This window comes from Cricetulus griseus (assembly GCF_003668045.3).
Source record: "Cricetulus griseus strain 17A/GY chromosome 1 unlocalized genomic scaffold, alternate assembly CriGri-PICRH-1.0 chr1_0, whole genome shotgun sequence".
Lineage (NCBI taxonomy): Eukaryota > Metazoa > Chordata > Mammalia > Rodentia > Cricetidae > Cricetulus > Cricetulus griseus.
In genome coordinates, this window is record NW_023276806.1 from 264784750 (window position 1) to 264802309 (window position 17560).

At 37.7% G+C, this 17560-nt stretch overlaps 1 long non-coding RNA gene across 4 annotated transcripts in view; it reads left to right on the plus strand.

Annotated features, from left to right (window-relative positions):
* Positions 1-17560, plus strand: part of LOC103162948 — a 43491-nt gene that overhangs the window by 12668 nt on the left and 13263 nt on the right. For 2 of the 4 annotated variants that reach the window (XR_004771716.1, XR_004771717.1), the window contains exons 4-5: positions 14920-14990; positions 17486-17541. This is a non-coding gene — a long non-coding RNA (uncharacterized LOC103162948). Of the gene's footprint in view, positions 1-2402; positions 2674-14919; positions 14991-17485; positions 17542-17560 lie in introns of those variants that run through there. The other 2 variants (XR_003480980.2, XR_004771718.1) reach the window with 1 other exon arrangement.

Below are 17560 nucleotides of genomic sequence, written 5' to 3' on the forward strand. Positions count from 1 at the left end.
GGGAGGGAGAGAGAGAGAGAGAGAGAGAGAGAGAGAGAGAGAGAGAGAGAAAGAGAGAGAGAGAGAGAGAGAGAAGGACATCATTCAGAATCCCTGATGTTCCCTTCAAAGGAATGAGATGTGATCCTGAGGGTAGAGTTTGCACAGGAAATGCATAATGGGATTCTTTGCTTTTGACCTCTGCAAGGCTCTTCTACCTATTGTTTTTTCTATTTCTCATGATATACCAGTAGTCCAAGCCCACCAGTCACCCATTTCCATCTTTACCATAGGAAAACACTTAGGTCATTCACCTGGAGTATTTTCACCTCTGAAATGCCTTTTAATTTTAGACTTTACTGCTCCTATTTTGCTTTGCATATCCCAAGTCAATTAGCTGCCTTTTGGTCAGGAAAGCAAGACAGATTATTATCATGGGCAGGCAAAGCAGCTTAGAAATGGATGCTAAAAGACAGGTGATATTTCTTTAGGCACACTGTGTGGTTCAACGTTTGGGTTTTCCTTAATATTCACTGAGAATCAGCATTTAGAAAACAGAACAGAAATGGTCAGTAGATGGTGCAGACAACAAGAAAAGTTGGAATTGGATAACATAGAGGAAGGGTGGTTCCTTCAAACACTAATACAGAATAAGTTAAGCATCACATACTATCCAGTGTTTCCCTAATATCTCAGCAATTTATACACCTTTCCTATACTTAGTTATTTACCATAGGTACACATTTGTAGTGACCAAACTAAACAAGCTAACAAAAAGGGGATTAAACAGTATTTTAATATACACATATCACATAATGCTTTTTTTTTCTAAGCTATTCTTCGACATGCATGTATTTTTATTCTAGACATTGTGGAGACAGTTTATGCTAGTAAACAATTTTACAACATCATTTTCATGCTATTGTTTATCTGAAAGTGTGCCACCATATTTAAATCTAATTCCCCTTTGTTATTGCAGTATGTCCTTGGTCAACTCACTTCCTAAACTTATACACACCACTTTGTACTCAATTTTGCATGCTAATTGCTATATATTCCCTGATACATGTGTGTAGCAGAGATTCCTGGGTAAAATGGAATGTGATGTGACATATAGTAAATATTTACTGAAGACATTTTTTTTAATGAGCAAACCAATAAGGGAGTAATTGATCTGCTGCCTCCAAGGATATCAACTCCAACCTCTAAATCGCAACAATAGTGTGGCGCAGCCACAAAGCAGGCATTATTTCAGGATGGTAGGAGTCTGGGGCAGAAGTGTTAGCCATGCAGCCTGGTGAACTATGACTCATTATCTTTATGTCTGAGCCAAATATCTTCATTGACTGAGAGGCTTTGGTGAAGCACATACTGACACTTAGCCTAACCTTCTGTACCACACAGATGTGGGGCTGGGGTGGTTCTTTCATGTATTGTCTCCATTTCTGCATTATCCAAAGCTATAAAGACAACAGCAGTGGAGAAGAATTCTGCAGTATAAACTTGAAAATCTGAAGAGCCACAGGAAGCTCTTAAACAGACATCTTGATTTAATTTTTAACTCTCACTCTTGGTTTATTTATTAAAACTGTACTGAAATGAAGTTCTATGTGGAAAATGATTATAGAAAAGCCATATCATGGCATGACTACATCTTCCAAAAGAACATGTTTCTTAAGTAATTGCTTGGTCCAGTAATTGTTATCGTCTGTTCTTTTTCACAGTATTTGAACAGGGGGAAATGATGCTATTTGTTAGTTTATGTATTTATGCTTGCTTGTACATAGTTAACTTTCAAAAGTAAAGAGAGACTTGTTGATTTCTGAAATGATCATCTATGAGGTTCTCTCTCTGTATAATTTTGGCGTTCATTAGATATTTATTACGTGAAAACTATGTTGGTATTTCTGCAGTCACCAAGAGAGCAACGATAAATTAAGAAGGGAAGTTTGAAAGCTTATGCTTACAGAGTAGAACTTGAAAACCTTACCTAGGCAAGCTTCCCTTTGTCCTCTGATGAACTGAGCCATCAGTCACAGTTCAGATCTTTCACACTCACTCTTTATATGGAAAAGTTTGATGCAGCCCATTTCCCCATCTATGATGAAGAATAGTTCTCCCTGCCTCCTTCCACTATCCCAAGTTTCATTACATATTTCTTATCATGCATTTGTATGAACCAAGTGCAGATTTAATAGGCTTACTATTTTAGGACCCATTTGTTAAACCTTCAATTTTCTTTTAAGGTCTCAAATCATTCCCACGATTTAAAACTAGCCCTATCATTACTCCCTTAGTATTTGCCTAAAATAGTACATTCATTTATTTCATATTTGGAACTGGAAGGCATTTTTGTCCTCCATTAGTAGAGATGCATGGTGGTAATATATAAAAGCTATTGATTAGAACATTTTATTTCACAGTGTGAAATAAGAGAGGGTCTTCTTGGAGAAAGGAGGCTTCACTTACCATCTGTTCCAAGTTGACTCAGCAAGTCTATGCTCCACTGGCCTCATAGACAAGCAACGTAAAATGTGTTTGCACATGTATGAGAACTCTTTTGTGTGTCTGTCTATGTATACATATTAATATTTACTAAATATTTCATGCTGGATGATGATGGAAGAAGCAATTATATCAACAGATCCACAGTGTTTGGTATATGAACTAATAAATAGTACCTCCAAAATAAAATGTTTGTATTCTGGATAACGGTTTAAGGAAACAAATGTGTCAAGACTATCTAGGGGTAAGGGGAATACTCAATTCAGTGAAGTACTTAAGTTGTAACTATGTGAACCTGAGTTAAGCCTTTAGAATCTACGTGGAAGCTTCTAGAATAATAGAATATACTTATAATCATTGCTCTGAGGATATGGAGGCAGTAGATTCCTTGAGTTCACTGGCTACCCAGCCTAGCCTACTAGGTGGGCTAGAGTCCAGTGAGTGTTGATGTTTCAAAATAGATGTAGAGAGAACTTCAGGAATGACAATCTATGTTGATCTCTGTGCTTCACATGTACTCACATGCATATATCTTCACATAAGTGTGTACCACAGAAAAACACATACATACCATTATATTTGAAGAATTAGAAAATATGCAAGAAATATTGAGTTTTAAATAGAAGGTGGAAATGACAATCCTAGCTAGCTATCTTTTTATGTTATTATAGAGAATACTAAGTTTGGAGTTTGTCAAAAGCTGAAGTGATATTCCTTTGGAATTTTTATTAAAAAAATTGTCCTTAGGAGAGGGGAGCAGGTCTGTGGAAAACACATGCCCTGCATATGGGGGGTTCCTGCAGTCCAATCGGAGCATTAAACAAAAAAATTATAATAAAACAGCAATGTTAGACCTTTCTCCCTTTCAAATAAATCTATCTTTAAGTATTGGGGGTTTTATGTAAGCTGCTATCTTGAAGTCTAGAGGCTGGCAATCCTCACGCTTCTATTATGTAGGACAGGAGTGAGGATAACTCTGAATCAGAGTTACCTGAAAGACACCCATCTCTAACATGCCTCTCCCTTTTACATGAATAAACATGTAGCTGGTATTTTCCAGGACACGGATCCCTTTCAGTTTGCTGAGTAAAACCAGAGATGTGATAAATGGAATCACTGAAGAAATATAGTAAGACTAGGTGCATAGAAATGTTACAAAAATGTTCAGTCCTTTCATTTTGCCACGGGGCAGGCCAGTGACAAGCATGTTACTTAAACATAGTTTGAATGTATTGGTTCTCTCTTATTTTTGTCAGACTGGTGTTGAAATGCCCATTCTTACCTACTTAAGTATTCTCTCCACAGAATACTTATTATTTTAAGTAAAATGGAAAATTGAAACTCTTTTTAAAAGAAGCACACAATACTTATTATGACACATTTGTAAGTGTTTTTTCCCCACATTCTCACCCCAGACACCAACAGTGCACCTCCTACTTTTTAATGCTAATGAGTGAGAGAATCCATACAGTGATGTGCAGAAATTTAGGGCAGGTTCCTCCAGATCTACCTTGGGAAGCAATCAAAGCCCAGATTGTCGCCCCAGGTTCTGATCAACCCATCTATGTCTGCGTTCCCCATACCCGGTTGCTCTAGCCTCAGAGTTAACCACAGCAGCTCACAAACTCTAGGAATTACTTTAGATGGTTAGTTCTTACAGTATAGCAGGACATCAGTGAGAGGAAAGGGGAACACATGACAGAATAGGGTGAGGACCACAGACAATGTGGGGGTGACCGGTCCATTCAGGGGTGTCCCAAATACCCACTCTGCACTATCATACACCCACCAGCCCTCATCACATAGGGGCTTATGAAGGTTTTATTACATTGTAAAATTGGTCAACTCATTGACCCCTGGTGACTGATACCCAGGCTTCAGCACCCCCACCACCTCCCTTCTGAAAGCCAGAACTCTCTTATCACATAGTTGGTCATTTTGTTCCCTATCCTCCACTCTGCAGGGTTTCTCTCAACAGTCAATTCAGAAATGGCTAAACGGGGGCTTACTGTGAACAGAAAATTGTATTACTTTTACTGTATTTGTTCAGAAATGAAAAGGCATTGAAAAAATATTGTATCAGGAACCACAAACTAATATAAAGAAAAATGTGTGCTGTCAGTCTGATTGTTCAGCAAAGTACAATATTTGGAAAGTCTTCTCACAGGACGTGAGGTTAGAGACCACACATATCTTCATTGCCTCACAAAAGCGTCCACACATTTGTTTTCAATATTTTTTTTCAGAAATGGACCTGAGTTTTAATGTAGTGTTCAAAATTAATATATATTCGTATTTACGTAGAGTTCCATGAATTTTGAGCAAACATCCTACTGAAATGAGTTAGTCATTTATCATCCTCAAGACTCATCAAGACTGTCTCCTGGGAATGCTCTGAGATCATGTGCTCTGAGCACATCCTCAAATAACCAACGATTCTTAGTGTGGTGGGAAAAGACGAACAGATCTGGGCTGGGGGCCCCTACACGCTAAAAATGGAAAAGAAATACCTTCATTTATAAGGTGTCATGGAGGGACAGTTTTGGTAGGACCATGGGTGGTGCAGAATGCCAGGAAACTCAGCACCCACTGTACACTTAAGTGTAAACTCTGACACCAGTTTAAGTGGTTTCAATGTACAACCAATCTTTAGTCTAGGTTGGACATTTTATAATTTATTCCTATGTTTAAAATAGACAGTTGTTTCTTCCTGATGATCTAAGCTGTGTAGTAACCTCTTCAGGTCTTAGCAAAATGGAAGCAACATGGGAACCCTCAGTCTCCTTGGTGATGAATAAATTGATAGCCTGAAACACAATTAATGCACCCTACCACAGTAGCTTTAACTCACAGTTTTTACCTATCAGTGTGCAGGTTAGTGAGGCAATTCCAACCAACCTCTCCCTTATGTCTTTTTCCTCAAATTACACCCATTATAAATGGTGTCCTTCTTCAGGTGAATCAATGAGCTGAGTTCCTGGCTAGCAAGACAGTGGGTGGGCAAGTAATTGGAGGTAGTACAGAAATGAATCCTGGAGTTCTGCACTTGCTGGTCCAATCTTTATCTGGCAGTAATTGGAATTTCATTAGCAGATTTCAAGCCTTTGTCAAATCTCTGAGATTCCTTATTATTCTAAAGGAAAGAAGCTATCACCCTGGTGGCCTTAGCTCAACAATAGAGCTCAGATGTAGAACCCTGTGGAGGCAAACAGGTCTGCAGATGCTCCATCATCTAGGCAAGCCTTCAATTTAGAGCAGACTGACTAGCAATAGGTAAGGACGCTATCAAGCCTTTCACACAAAGAATCATCTGCACAGAATGTACCCTGGGAACATAAGTCATGATATTGAAAAGTTAAAGATACCTCCCAGGCAGAATGTGAAGTCGTGAAATTCAGTTACAATGTAACAATATTTTGTACCCAAATGCATGCATGCTAACCCATTACCTATCAACAAACTCCATAGCTATGATTCTCACTAACTTGACACAAACATTCTTACTACATTGAAAAATTCTCCTGTGTTAACTTGCTATGGAAAAGTCTGAGATTATATTTTAAATACTTTGGCTTTCTAGTCACAATTTGACTTCCAGTTGTCTCTGAAATATTTTGTTATAGCCACTGAAATGGCAGCCCAGACTGAACACTTTTCTACCCCAAAGTGTGTCTTCTTAGCATACACAGCACAATCCAAGGAGTCTTGCAGATAAATTCAGCCTTTTCCAGAGAACAATGATACCTGATGAGTAAGGAGAATTGAAGCAATAAGAGTGCAGGGTTGAAACACTGAGCCCTTCATTAACAACAGCCTGATAGTGGCTTAAGTTTATCGTCAAACTGCCCAAACTTAGTCTAGGGTCCTCGTGCCCATCCGTTCGAGTTAAATACTAGAGTGGTTCATAAACTTTGCTCTCTCACTGTTGCCCCATTGTTCAGCAGAGCCACCCACAGACACACTGGGCAAGATGCACTCATTAAAGGAAAGCATCCGGAACACACTGTTAAAATCCAGCAGAGCAGGGAACACATGTGTCTTGTTTTCTGTCTGGCAACACACCTAGTGCAAGTCACAGAGACAGCTGACACTATGGGGATTCAAAATCTAATTTTGTAATAAAGTAGCCAGTGGTTTTCCAGGATGGCAGCATGGTTTGATATTCCCCAAAGCCACCTTTAAGCAAGTTACCTTCTCTGCATTCTTGCCTGCGTTCAGGGTTCATTGCTACTCATCTCAGGCATCCTTACAGGGATGGCAGTATCATCACAAATTTAACTATATTTATTACCTTTTAAAATATCAGTGGAGTTCAACATCTTCCACCTGCGCAGTAGCCTAGCTTTTCAGTAAAGTGCCTGTTTCCTGTCTTTCTCCCATGTTATAACACAATTTTATTTTTTGACATTATTTAAAGCCTTTTCCCATATGATATATTTTACCAGATTCCTTTCCTTAACCTGGCATCTCCCAGATCTTTCCCAATTTCCCTACAACACCATTTTTTATATTTCTGAAGAATCAGTCAAACCAAACCAAAAATATAAAGCAATAAAACCAAAAAAATCAAAACCAAGACAAAACTAAAATAACAGAAAGCATACATGCTACTGGAGGAGGAAAGAAATAATCTATATCAAAGTAGGCATGAATCTTCAGGATATACTGGTGTAATAGTGGCACATATGTTACAGGAGTAACCCACCAATTTCTGATTAGACTAAGGTCCATTTGATGAAATGGAACCCATGCCTGACTCTGCTAAAGTGGGCAAGGATCTGAGACTAGATAGGTCATAGGCTTAGGGGAAAGTGTAATACTATTATTCTGTTAAAAGAACAGAGCAATAAAATAACCTCTAATGATAGATCACTATACCTATCATCAGAGAAGTTTCTCCTGATAAGAGACTAATGCAGATGGGAACTGACACAGAGACACAACAGCTGGACAGTGTTCAGAAAGTGGGAGGTTGAGAACTCAGTTCTAAATGTAATGCCTGGATACTATGTAGAAGAGAAGGCAGAAACTATGTAAGAGCCAGAAATACTAAATGGAACCAAGGACTTTTTCACTGTTTTGTGTTCAGAAATATTTTATTAGATGACAGCATTCTGGAGATGCTGAGATTCAGAAATATTTTCTCATAATCTGTAGGGTTTTTCTTCTTTCCTTCATTTCTGCAGGATCTTTTGTATAGCAAAGACTTTTATTTCATTTATTTAATTCATGTGTATGAGTTTTGCCTGAACGTTTGTATGCGCATCACATTTATACAGTACCAGAGGCGGTCAGAAGAGGGCGTGGGATCTTCTGGGACTGGAGTTGCTAAAAGTTGTGAGCTGCCATGTGGGTGCTGGTAACAACTGAATGTGAGTCCCATAGACAGAGAAACCCGTTTTCTTAAGTGCTGATTAATCTCTTCAGCCCCCCGTGCAAAGACTTTTAATCTTGGTGAAGTCCAATAATCAACATTCCTTTGGTAACTTTATCTTAAACAAATTAACTACATTTACTTCATGTGTATGGGTGTTTTGCCTACATGTATGTCTGTGATCTTGTACACAGTGTCCTTGGAGGCAAGAAGATGGCACCAAATACAGAGGGACTAGAATTGGAGTTGTATGCTGCCATGGGGGTGTTGCATACTGAACCTGGCTCCTCTGGAAGAGGAACCAATAATGCTCTTAACTGGGAGCCATCTCTCCATCCCGACCATAGATTCAGCTTTTGATGTGTGATTCAGCTTTTTTGATGTTGCTGTGTGATGTGTAAGATCCAGGAGACTCTTTTTTTTCTTCTTTTTTATATTATATTTACACATTTTAGTCTATAATCAATTTTTCATTTTTGAATAATGTATGGTCTTGCTAAATTTTTGTGTTGTTTAAACCCATCATGAGTTTATGACAGACTATATTTCTCCACTGAGTTCCTCTTATACTTTTTCTCCAAAGCAGTTTGTAAGGCTATGTGGAAATGTTTGAGCTCCTTATTCTGTTTCATTGATCCAAGCTTCTGTCCTTCTGCCAAAGCTACTGTATCGATCATTGTAACTGGACAACTAGCCTTGAAGCCAGGTGGACTGGCATCTCGTATTTTATTCTCTTTCAAAGTTCTGCAAGCTTTTGTGCTTTCATTGACATTCCACATCAATTTTAGGAGGGGACTGCCTAGAATTTGCTCGAAATTTAATTGAACCTGAATATACATTTGTTTTTTCATGAGAATTATGTTAATGATTTAATCAATTGTGGAACATTAACCTAATCACAATGCTGACCTTTCCAGTCTGTGTTCACAGTGTGTCCCTCTATTTAGGATTTATATAATTTCTTTTATCAAATGTGTACAATTTATTCTTCTTGATTCCTATTGCCCTCCCTTGAAATCTCCCCATCTCCACCACTAGCTTCCTGGCTTTTATGAGCACTCAACGTAAGTAAACATATCTGAAGATTCAAAGCTCACAAGCCATAGATGAGAGAAAAGGAAGAGACAAATAATAATTTGGGCTTGAAGCCAGAGAAGAAGATGGAGTATGGGAAAGGATAATTCAAAATATCAATTTATGAAAATGTCATATGGAAACCTACTATAGTAGAAGCTTCAGAAAATGCATATCCATATATAAAAAGGGGGTTTAAATTTAGTTACCCTATAACAGGGACATTGCCATCTGTAGGCACCATACACCGTCAAGTAAAAAGTTCAGGGTTAGTATGAGTTACCTCACATTGATTTGTTGGTCAGTGTGGTTTTACAGATGACTCCCCACCAAATACCATCATAGACTATTGCCGTTGTTCTTGGTTATCTCACAGAATTTGGCAATAAGACCTTTTGATATAGATACAATATGCATATGTCACTGAACATGGAGCTCTTCAGTTGTCACTCACCCTAAAGCTTCACCCCAACGGGCTAACTTCCATTTGACTGGTATGTTCTATGTATAGGAGAAGGGATTAAAAAAAATCACCGAAAGCCTCTTGACCCCTGAGAGCTACAATAATGACTGGCCTGGCAAGATATGCTCATTGATTTAATTGTGGCACAAATGTTATGGCAGCAAACAATAACTTTCTAAATATATGTAAAGCCTACTCCACAAGATGGGAACCAAGCTTGGTACCATTATCTGAGCCAAGAACCTGTAGCTGCCTAGGACATAGGTTCTATAGGAGAACCTAGTGCTATTATTCTGCAAAACACAGTAAAAACTGCTTTCCATGTTCTTAGCTTTCTCTCCATAAATTAGTAAAGTTCTCAGTCCTCCTCAGAGTTGATTCATTTTACAGCAGGTGAAGATCACTTGGAGAAGAGCAATCAGTCAGTGTGTAGAGGAAAAGAGACCCTGCAGTGCTAAAGTCTAAATGAGACATTTACATTACACTCATTTTTCCAGGCCCAGAAGCGGGGGGGGGGGGGGCTGTATAATAGCATTTGTCATGTGGAGGGGACATCCTGAGACACATCTAAGAGATGAAATCTCAAAGCAAACTTCCTGATCCTCTTACTTTTCAATGATATTGCTCCCTCTCTGCTAGGATCCCTGAGACTTAGTTCAAGGAGTTGTATTGTAGATGTATCAGTTGTGTTTGAACACCAAGTGGTCACTTGTCTGTATTTACACCAAGAAATATGCTAACAAGGAATGGGAATGTAGTCTCAACTTTAGACAAGAAATTACAAGTAACTAAGGAATGTTGAGAGTAGGATATCTCCTCTCCAGGGAAGAGCCCCATATTGGTTATTCAATACCAAATGGTTAGTCCTGAAAACCTTCACATACAAATAACATGATACAAGTGAATAAGATCACATTTATGTTTTTAGGAATAATATATATATATATATATGCATATATATTTTGTGTATGTATATATTACAATTAAAGGAATAGAAACAATTTGAGAGATCAAGAAAGGGTTCATGGGGAATGTCAAAGGGAAGAAAAAATGGTGTCATTCTACTTCAAAAATTAAAAATACATATTTTTAAAATGATAATTTAAAAAAATTCATATCCATAGTCATCGCAGCATAGTTGCACACTTGACGTCACAGTGGCTGTGACTACATACACAGGAGCTGCACAAAATCACGTCAGCTCAAATCCCAACATGGATTCACTAAAAAGGGCTCACCTCTGTCTGAGGAGGTATCAACAGTTCATGGACACTAGAAGAGGGAGATCAGCTTTCTTTAAGGATGTAGGCCCTGAGAAAATATTCATGTTGGATGGCCACACAGTCACTCACATAGAGGCAACACTAAAGTGGACTCAGTGGGCATTAAGTAGACAAGCAGAGAGAAAGAAACAGAAGCAGAGATACACACAGAGAGAGACACAGGGACAGAGAGAGACAAAGAGAGAGTACATGAAGTTGGGAGGGAGAAGTTGCTGAAGATGTATGGGAGAAATTGAAGCAGGTGTGAATTTGACTAAAATATATTGATTATATACATGTATAAAAATTTGATATTTTTAAAATCAAAGCAATAAGAACTAAATAAAATTGCAGTTTTAATATAAGATGTTTTATTATATATACAAGAACTCAATAAGTGCTGTGCCTTGCACCAGAAGAGGGTGTGATGCTTCTTTCTATTCTAATAATTTACTTGTGTAGCACAGAGCATAGCCTCTATGATAAAAGTCTAGATATGTTCTCTATTTTCATTTGTAAGGCTCTTTGGTATCTTACTTTATGGCTATAGACCATTAATGTTAAATTCTGCAAGACAATATAATGTACACATTCAACTGTTTTTCTTCAAATATTCCACATTTTGATAAAGTCCTGAATATAAATTTGTAACATCCTAAGCAAGAGGGAGGGGTTTTTCATTGAGTCACAGGCCTGGTCAGGAAATTATAGGCAACTGCTGGCTGCTAAAAGAATTAGCCTCTCCTAAAGATGAGCAGCACTGTCATTGTCAATGCAGTGTAGTCCATCCTGAAAACCATACCCACATAAACAACAAAAGTGGACTAGCAGATTTTAACCATAATAATGAAGGAAGAAGACTTAAGAGTAGAGGGGTGTGAGAAGAATTGGATACAGGGGACTTGGGAGGAGCTGGATGGATGGAAGTGGAGGAGGAAGTGATATAATTATACTTTAATTAAAATGTACAATAAATAGAATTTTAAAAGTAAAACGAGTGTAAAAGTTGAGATCTGATTTCGGGTTATTTTAAAAACAAAGTCTCCCTAACTTCTTCCACAAGCCTAAAGAATGTAGAGCAGCATCAAAGTCTCTCCACTTCCAGCAGCCACTCTGAGCTGCTCCTGGGCTCATTCAGTGAGCACAGCAACACAGAGGTTTTGTGTTAGATTGCCATAGCCTGAGCTAGTGTGGATGAATACCTTGCTCACTGCTCAAATCCACACAATTCGCTCTCCTTTTCTCCATATTTGATTTCAATTGCAACGTTTTGGATTAAGCGAAGCATGGGTACTGAGGGTCTACCAACAGAGGTAGTGAAGAATTGCCTCAGACCAACTGATACATTCCTTCAAGGCAGGGACATCTGCTGGGAAAGACAGTGAAAGGCAGAATACTACTACCCTCATCCAAGAGTGAGGATCTGAAGCCAACTATGGCCTCTGGGCACAGGAATCCTTTGTGGCATTATAAAAGAGAGACAAAAGAAGCAAAATTAGTGGACTGCATGAGATGAATTCCTGCCTCCCAAGGGTCCAACAAAATGTCTGGTTCGAGAGCCGCAATGAGCATGAACCGGGGTGAACCAGTTCCGTTCCCTGCAGACCAGCTTTGAGTAAGGCACGGCACTCTCAGAACACCAATACCCGGTTCACAGAGTAATGAAACACATTCAGGGATAAGCTTTTGGCAGCCCTACAAATGTACTTTGAGAATTTAAAATGCTGTGGGAATTTAAAAGGAATGAGACTACCTGTCATGTCCACGTTATTCCTTTAGATGAACACTCCCATGGGCAAAAGCACTATACATGTAATTCCCAATAGAAGGCACAATAAGGGTTATCTTTCAATACAAAAATTATTTAGCCTTCTGATAATATTTTTGAAATACTGTTAAGTTTATGAGCAACTTTACAAACTTAAATAATGTTAAATATAAATGATAGATCAAACTATTGAGAGAATAGTGGAAACAAAATTTATCGGTGTCCAAGACCAGATGGGAATTTCCCAACATAATAAATCTAAATCAAAGATCAACCCTTCCCCTCCCTCACTGTCATATTTCACCTGAACTTGACAGGATAATATATTTTGTGTTAAAGTACCATTTTTTCAAAAAATATTGTTAGCGATTTTTACATTCATTATAATTCTAGATTTTTTTTTAAGAAATTAGGGTATGCTTGACCAATCACACTTGGTATGTTCCTCCTGAGAAATAGACTCTAAAAATAAATGCAATGTCAATAAAAACTTGAATTGCCAAGTTCAGCAATAGTTATAGCATCGAGATCTAAGAAAAGAGATCTTACCACTTAATTACAGTTAATAAAATATCAAGCATCTCAGTACAGAAGTAGACAGAAACCTCAGCACACAAGTAGAATCACATGTGTAGATACTTTCTGGGGCATTTTCAAGGAGGAGTGGCAGGAAGCAAAGAGGCTGCAGGAACACAGTGGTTAAAAACTACTATAAAATGAAGGAAAACACTTCTGAAAGGTGGAGAAGATGAAGATTATGGAATACATGCCAGAGAAACAGTGGGATGCAAGGAGAAATATTCAGTGTGCACAGTTAGAAACTTATTTACCTTTTAGCATCCTAAAGCAAAAAGTGAAAGACTGTGAATATTGGGAATTAAGGATGTTTTATTCCTTTAATTAAAAATATAGTGGTACACTCAAAATTGCATATATTCAATGTTTGTGTGTAAATCAAACATGAAAACCCAGTCTTCAAATAGCTGTGGCTTGTAGTATAAAGTTTATTTTTAGATTTTTTACATTCTTACTGAAACATCAGATACTTATGAATTTGTAGACAGGCTGTTTCATATTTTATATCCCTTGTTTACTCTCAGAGAATCATTTTTTTCTTTCCCCAAATCAAAGTTAATTTTGATACATGCTTTCAAAATAATAGATTGATTTCGTTTCTGCTTCAATTTATTACTTTGTAACTTTTTAAAAATCATGATGTTACTGGGGATTTTCCATTTCTCCTGTGAGCACTTGTTTCTTAATCTATTCTGTACTGTCAACTAAATGAATATCAGTTTATTTTTCTCAGAGACTATAGAATTCCGAGTATTAATTGTAGTAAATGTTGCCATTTTACTCTATAGTAATGAAAATACAAAAAATAAAGAAAAATTAGCAATGTTGTGAGTTCAAAAATATCAATTTGTTTCTAAATAACTCAGTCAAAAAAGAGTGTTTTAAATTATTTATAAAATTTTATTTAATATCTTGTGTTACCTGCTCTGAGTTATGATTTAATATTAGTCCCTGTTTGATGAAGTGCATTAGAAGGAACGATTATTTTAAGCAACTAAGATTATCTCCGTGAGTCAGGACACAGTAAACACTTGGCCATATCAAATTAATTTCAATAAATAAACCATAATTGAGCAGATAATACTGAGTATTATTCTAGCTCAATGTATAAGGAATAAAGCAACTATCTCCTGTTTGTGTCTTTGTTTAATGATGTTTTGCTGAGTTTTGAGATGGGATCTCATACAGTCCAGCCTGTCCTTGAGCTTGCTCTATAGCTGAGCAAGACCTTCAAATTATTATCCATCTACCTCTGCTTCCTTTGAGTTAGGATTTCAAGAGTGCACTAAAAAAAACACTTGTTTTTTATATGATTCTGGGGTTTGAACTCAGGGCCTCATGCATGCTAGACAATTATTCTACCAACATGCCTCCACTTCCTTGATGGTACCTATGTAAACATTGTGTTTGATGAGAAATATCTCCTATAGACTCTTATATTTGGACACATGATCCACAGTTGGTTGGACTGTTGAGGAAGTTCTTAAAGCTTCAGGAGGTGGATACTTGCCAGAGTAAGTACATCATGGTGACGGAGGCAGTATGAGTTTATAGCCTCATTCCACTTCCTGTTTGCCTGTTCTGGATCTATGTGGATAAAAATATGACCACCTAGTTTCCTGTTCTTATTGCCATACCTTCCTCACTGTGTTGAACTATATCTCTCTGGGACCATAAACTAAAATCCTTTCTGAGATAAGTTGCTTTTGGTCATGGTATTGTATCATAGTAACAGAAAAATAACTAATACAGAAGTTGTTAACAGGAAAAAGAGATTTTTCCATGAAAAAAAATGACCATATTGGGCATTATTTTTGTTGTTGTTGTTTTATTTTGTTTTTTGAGAAATCTTGATGTCTTTGGAACTTAGAAAAACCATTGATTACTATAATAAGCACTTAGCCGTTTGTTCTGGTAGGAACAAAGCAATACAAACAGTGAAGACCTGGTTCAAGACATTGCAGAGGCGAATACAGACTCTGTTAACAGGTAGGCTGCAATCCATTCATCTGATGATTTTGAATATGATCTCGCTATAGCCTGCCCACATCCTGGTAATTTATGTGAGGCTAACTTTGAAAGACATGAATTAATTTATTTGGTAGAATGATCAAGTATTTTCTTCATGAAACATGACTCGGGTTCCATGAGTGGATAACAGTTGAGCATAAAAGGAGACTTATGGAGCAATCAAAGTGCAATCTCTATCATGGAGCCCTGACATCATTCCTACTACTATAACTGCTTTGCAGAGGGTTGGGCATGAGGCGAAAAAAAGTTGTGAAAGCAATGATTCTGAGGAAGGAAGAGGATGACGTGTAAACACATTCTATGTGTGGGTCTGTATCAGAATAAGGATCACAGTGTCAAAATTTGATAAGGCTCTTTTATTATATCAAATAATTATAGGTTAGGTATCTCAATTTCCCTTCAACCTCAAACACTGGTACATTCTTCCCTACACTAAATATTCCAGTTTTCAGTACTTCTCCCTCGATGACAAAAGAAACAACGTTCTCTAGAATAACAAGATATAATCATATTTAATTTTAAACTATATTGCCTTTTGGAAAACTTGAACAGTAAAGGCACAATGATGAAGGTTTCTGTGGATATTTGTATTATATTAAAATATAATTACAAATGATCAAAGCATTTAAAAACTTGTTCTGAATATTTTTTTTGAGACAGGGTTTCTCTGTGTAGCTTTGGAGCCTATCCTGGCACTCACTCTGTAGACCAGGCTGGCCTCAAACTCACAGAGATCCGTCTGTCTCTGCCTCCCAAGTGCTGGGATTAAAGGCATGCTCCACTAACACCCGGCTGTTCTTAATATTTTGAACTCAGTGAAATGTTCGACTTGCAAGTCAGTTTACATGATAAGCAATATTTTTTTTCTATCTCAGGGAGTGAATGAAAGTCACAAAGCAATTTAGATGGGACCATAAGCATCAACCTAGATAAAAAAAAAACTGCTTAAGTTTGAGAGGAACAGAAGGAGCTGTATATTTCACACTCAAGTGTATCTACCTTTTTTTTTTTTAAGAACCCAATGAGTGATCACAGGTTAAATACTCACTTTTAGAAATGGGTGCACTTTTAGATATTTCTTTGTAAATAATCAATTTTAATGTAGTCCAGTTTCATAATACCTTCAGGCTATAATGGTAAACAAAAACTTATTCAAGATTTTATATATGCTCATGTTAAGAGTCAAATTGCCATAGTTGGTAAAGACATACCATGGAACAAGACCTTATTACAATGGGGGGAATAAATTTAAGAGTCAATGTTTTGGAGGAAATCATTAGGGTGAAAAGGCTTATGTCCTTTGCCTGGTGGTGCTTTTTCTCTGCGAGAATGCTCCTGTTCACTCTAGAGCATCATCATGAGCACACAGTGATTTGCTCAGCCTTTCAGAGAACTAGCTTCTCTTGCAGGAGGCCTAGGGTCAGTCCCCAACAACCCCTGATCCTCTGGCTCATACAATCTTTACACTCCCTTGTCTGCAACGACCTCTTAGCCTTTGTTGTGGGAGTTGTATTGTAGCTATATTGTCTGTGACTGGGTTCAAAAACTTTGCATTTTCATTGGCTGTGGTTTTCTGTAATGGAGTCTATCTGTTGCGAGCAGTAGTTTCTTTGATAAGAAAAACTTATTTCTGGGTATAGAGACAAATACAGAATTAGTTAAGAGTTATAGAGGTTTAGTAAAGTGTTGTTTGTAGGTTCTCTTCCAGTGTTCATGACTTCACTAAGTCTGAATAATTGGCTTGGTCTCCAGTACCAGGCATGATTTCCCTCTTGTTGAATAGGTCTTAGTTCAATTACAGAGCTGCTGGTCACTGCCAAGGTATATGTACCACTACTGATCCCTTAAGGTTATCCTGCTGTGCTGCTCATTGTGGCCCTTTGGTGTCATAAATGGTAGGACTCTTGGTTGTTTATCTCCTTTGGAACATCCCATGTTCCCTTATGGTGCCATGAAAATTATTCCCCAGGTAGGAGGATTTCAGGTCAGTTTCAGCGCAAGGGTCTCTGGGCCCTCCCTGTGTCTGAAATGCCTGGTGTCTTTGGCTTACCTTTAAACTTTGGGAGACAAACAAGGATAACAGGGCTTGTCATGTTTTGCTACATAAAGAAGTCAGATAACCCCCCCCCACATGCACGCACACACCAAGTTTGGTTTTCAAACAACTTTATAAGGTAAAAAATCAAAGTTGTACACTAACTGGTGAATGACGAAAGTAAACCATTAATTTATGTAATTCCATTTTCAACACACTTTGGTCTGTGTTCTGCTCAATTCCAATCTAATAGCACAAGGCTAGTCTTATCTTAAGGTGCTCTTGAGAAGAAGTCTCCCAGAGACTGGTCACATCAGTGTATTTATGACAATGGTTCCACCTTGCAGGGCTTTGTTATGTGTTGCTTAGTAACATAAATGTAACCCACTTCCTGCTTTGATTCTAAAATTAATTCTAGGGTATTCTAATGGACAGCTTCTCAAGGCATTTGCCTCATGAGGACAGAAGTTCAAGGTGAGCTATTGAGTCTTAA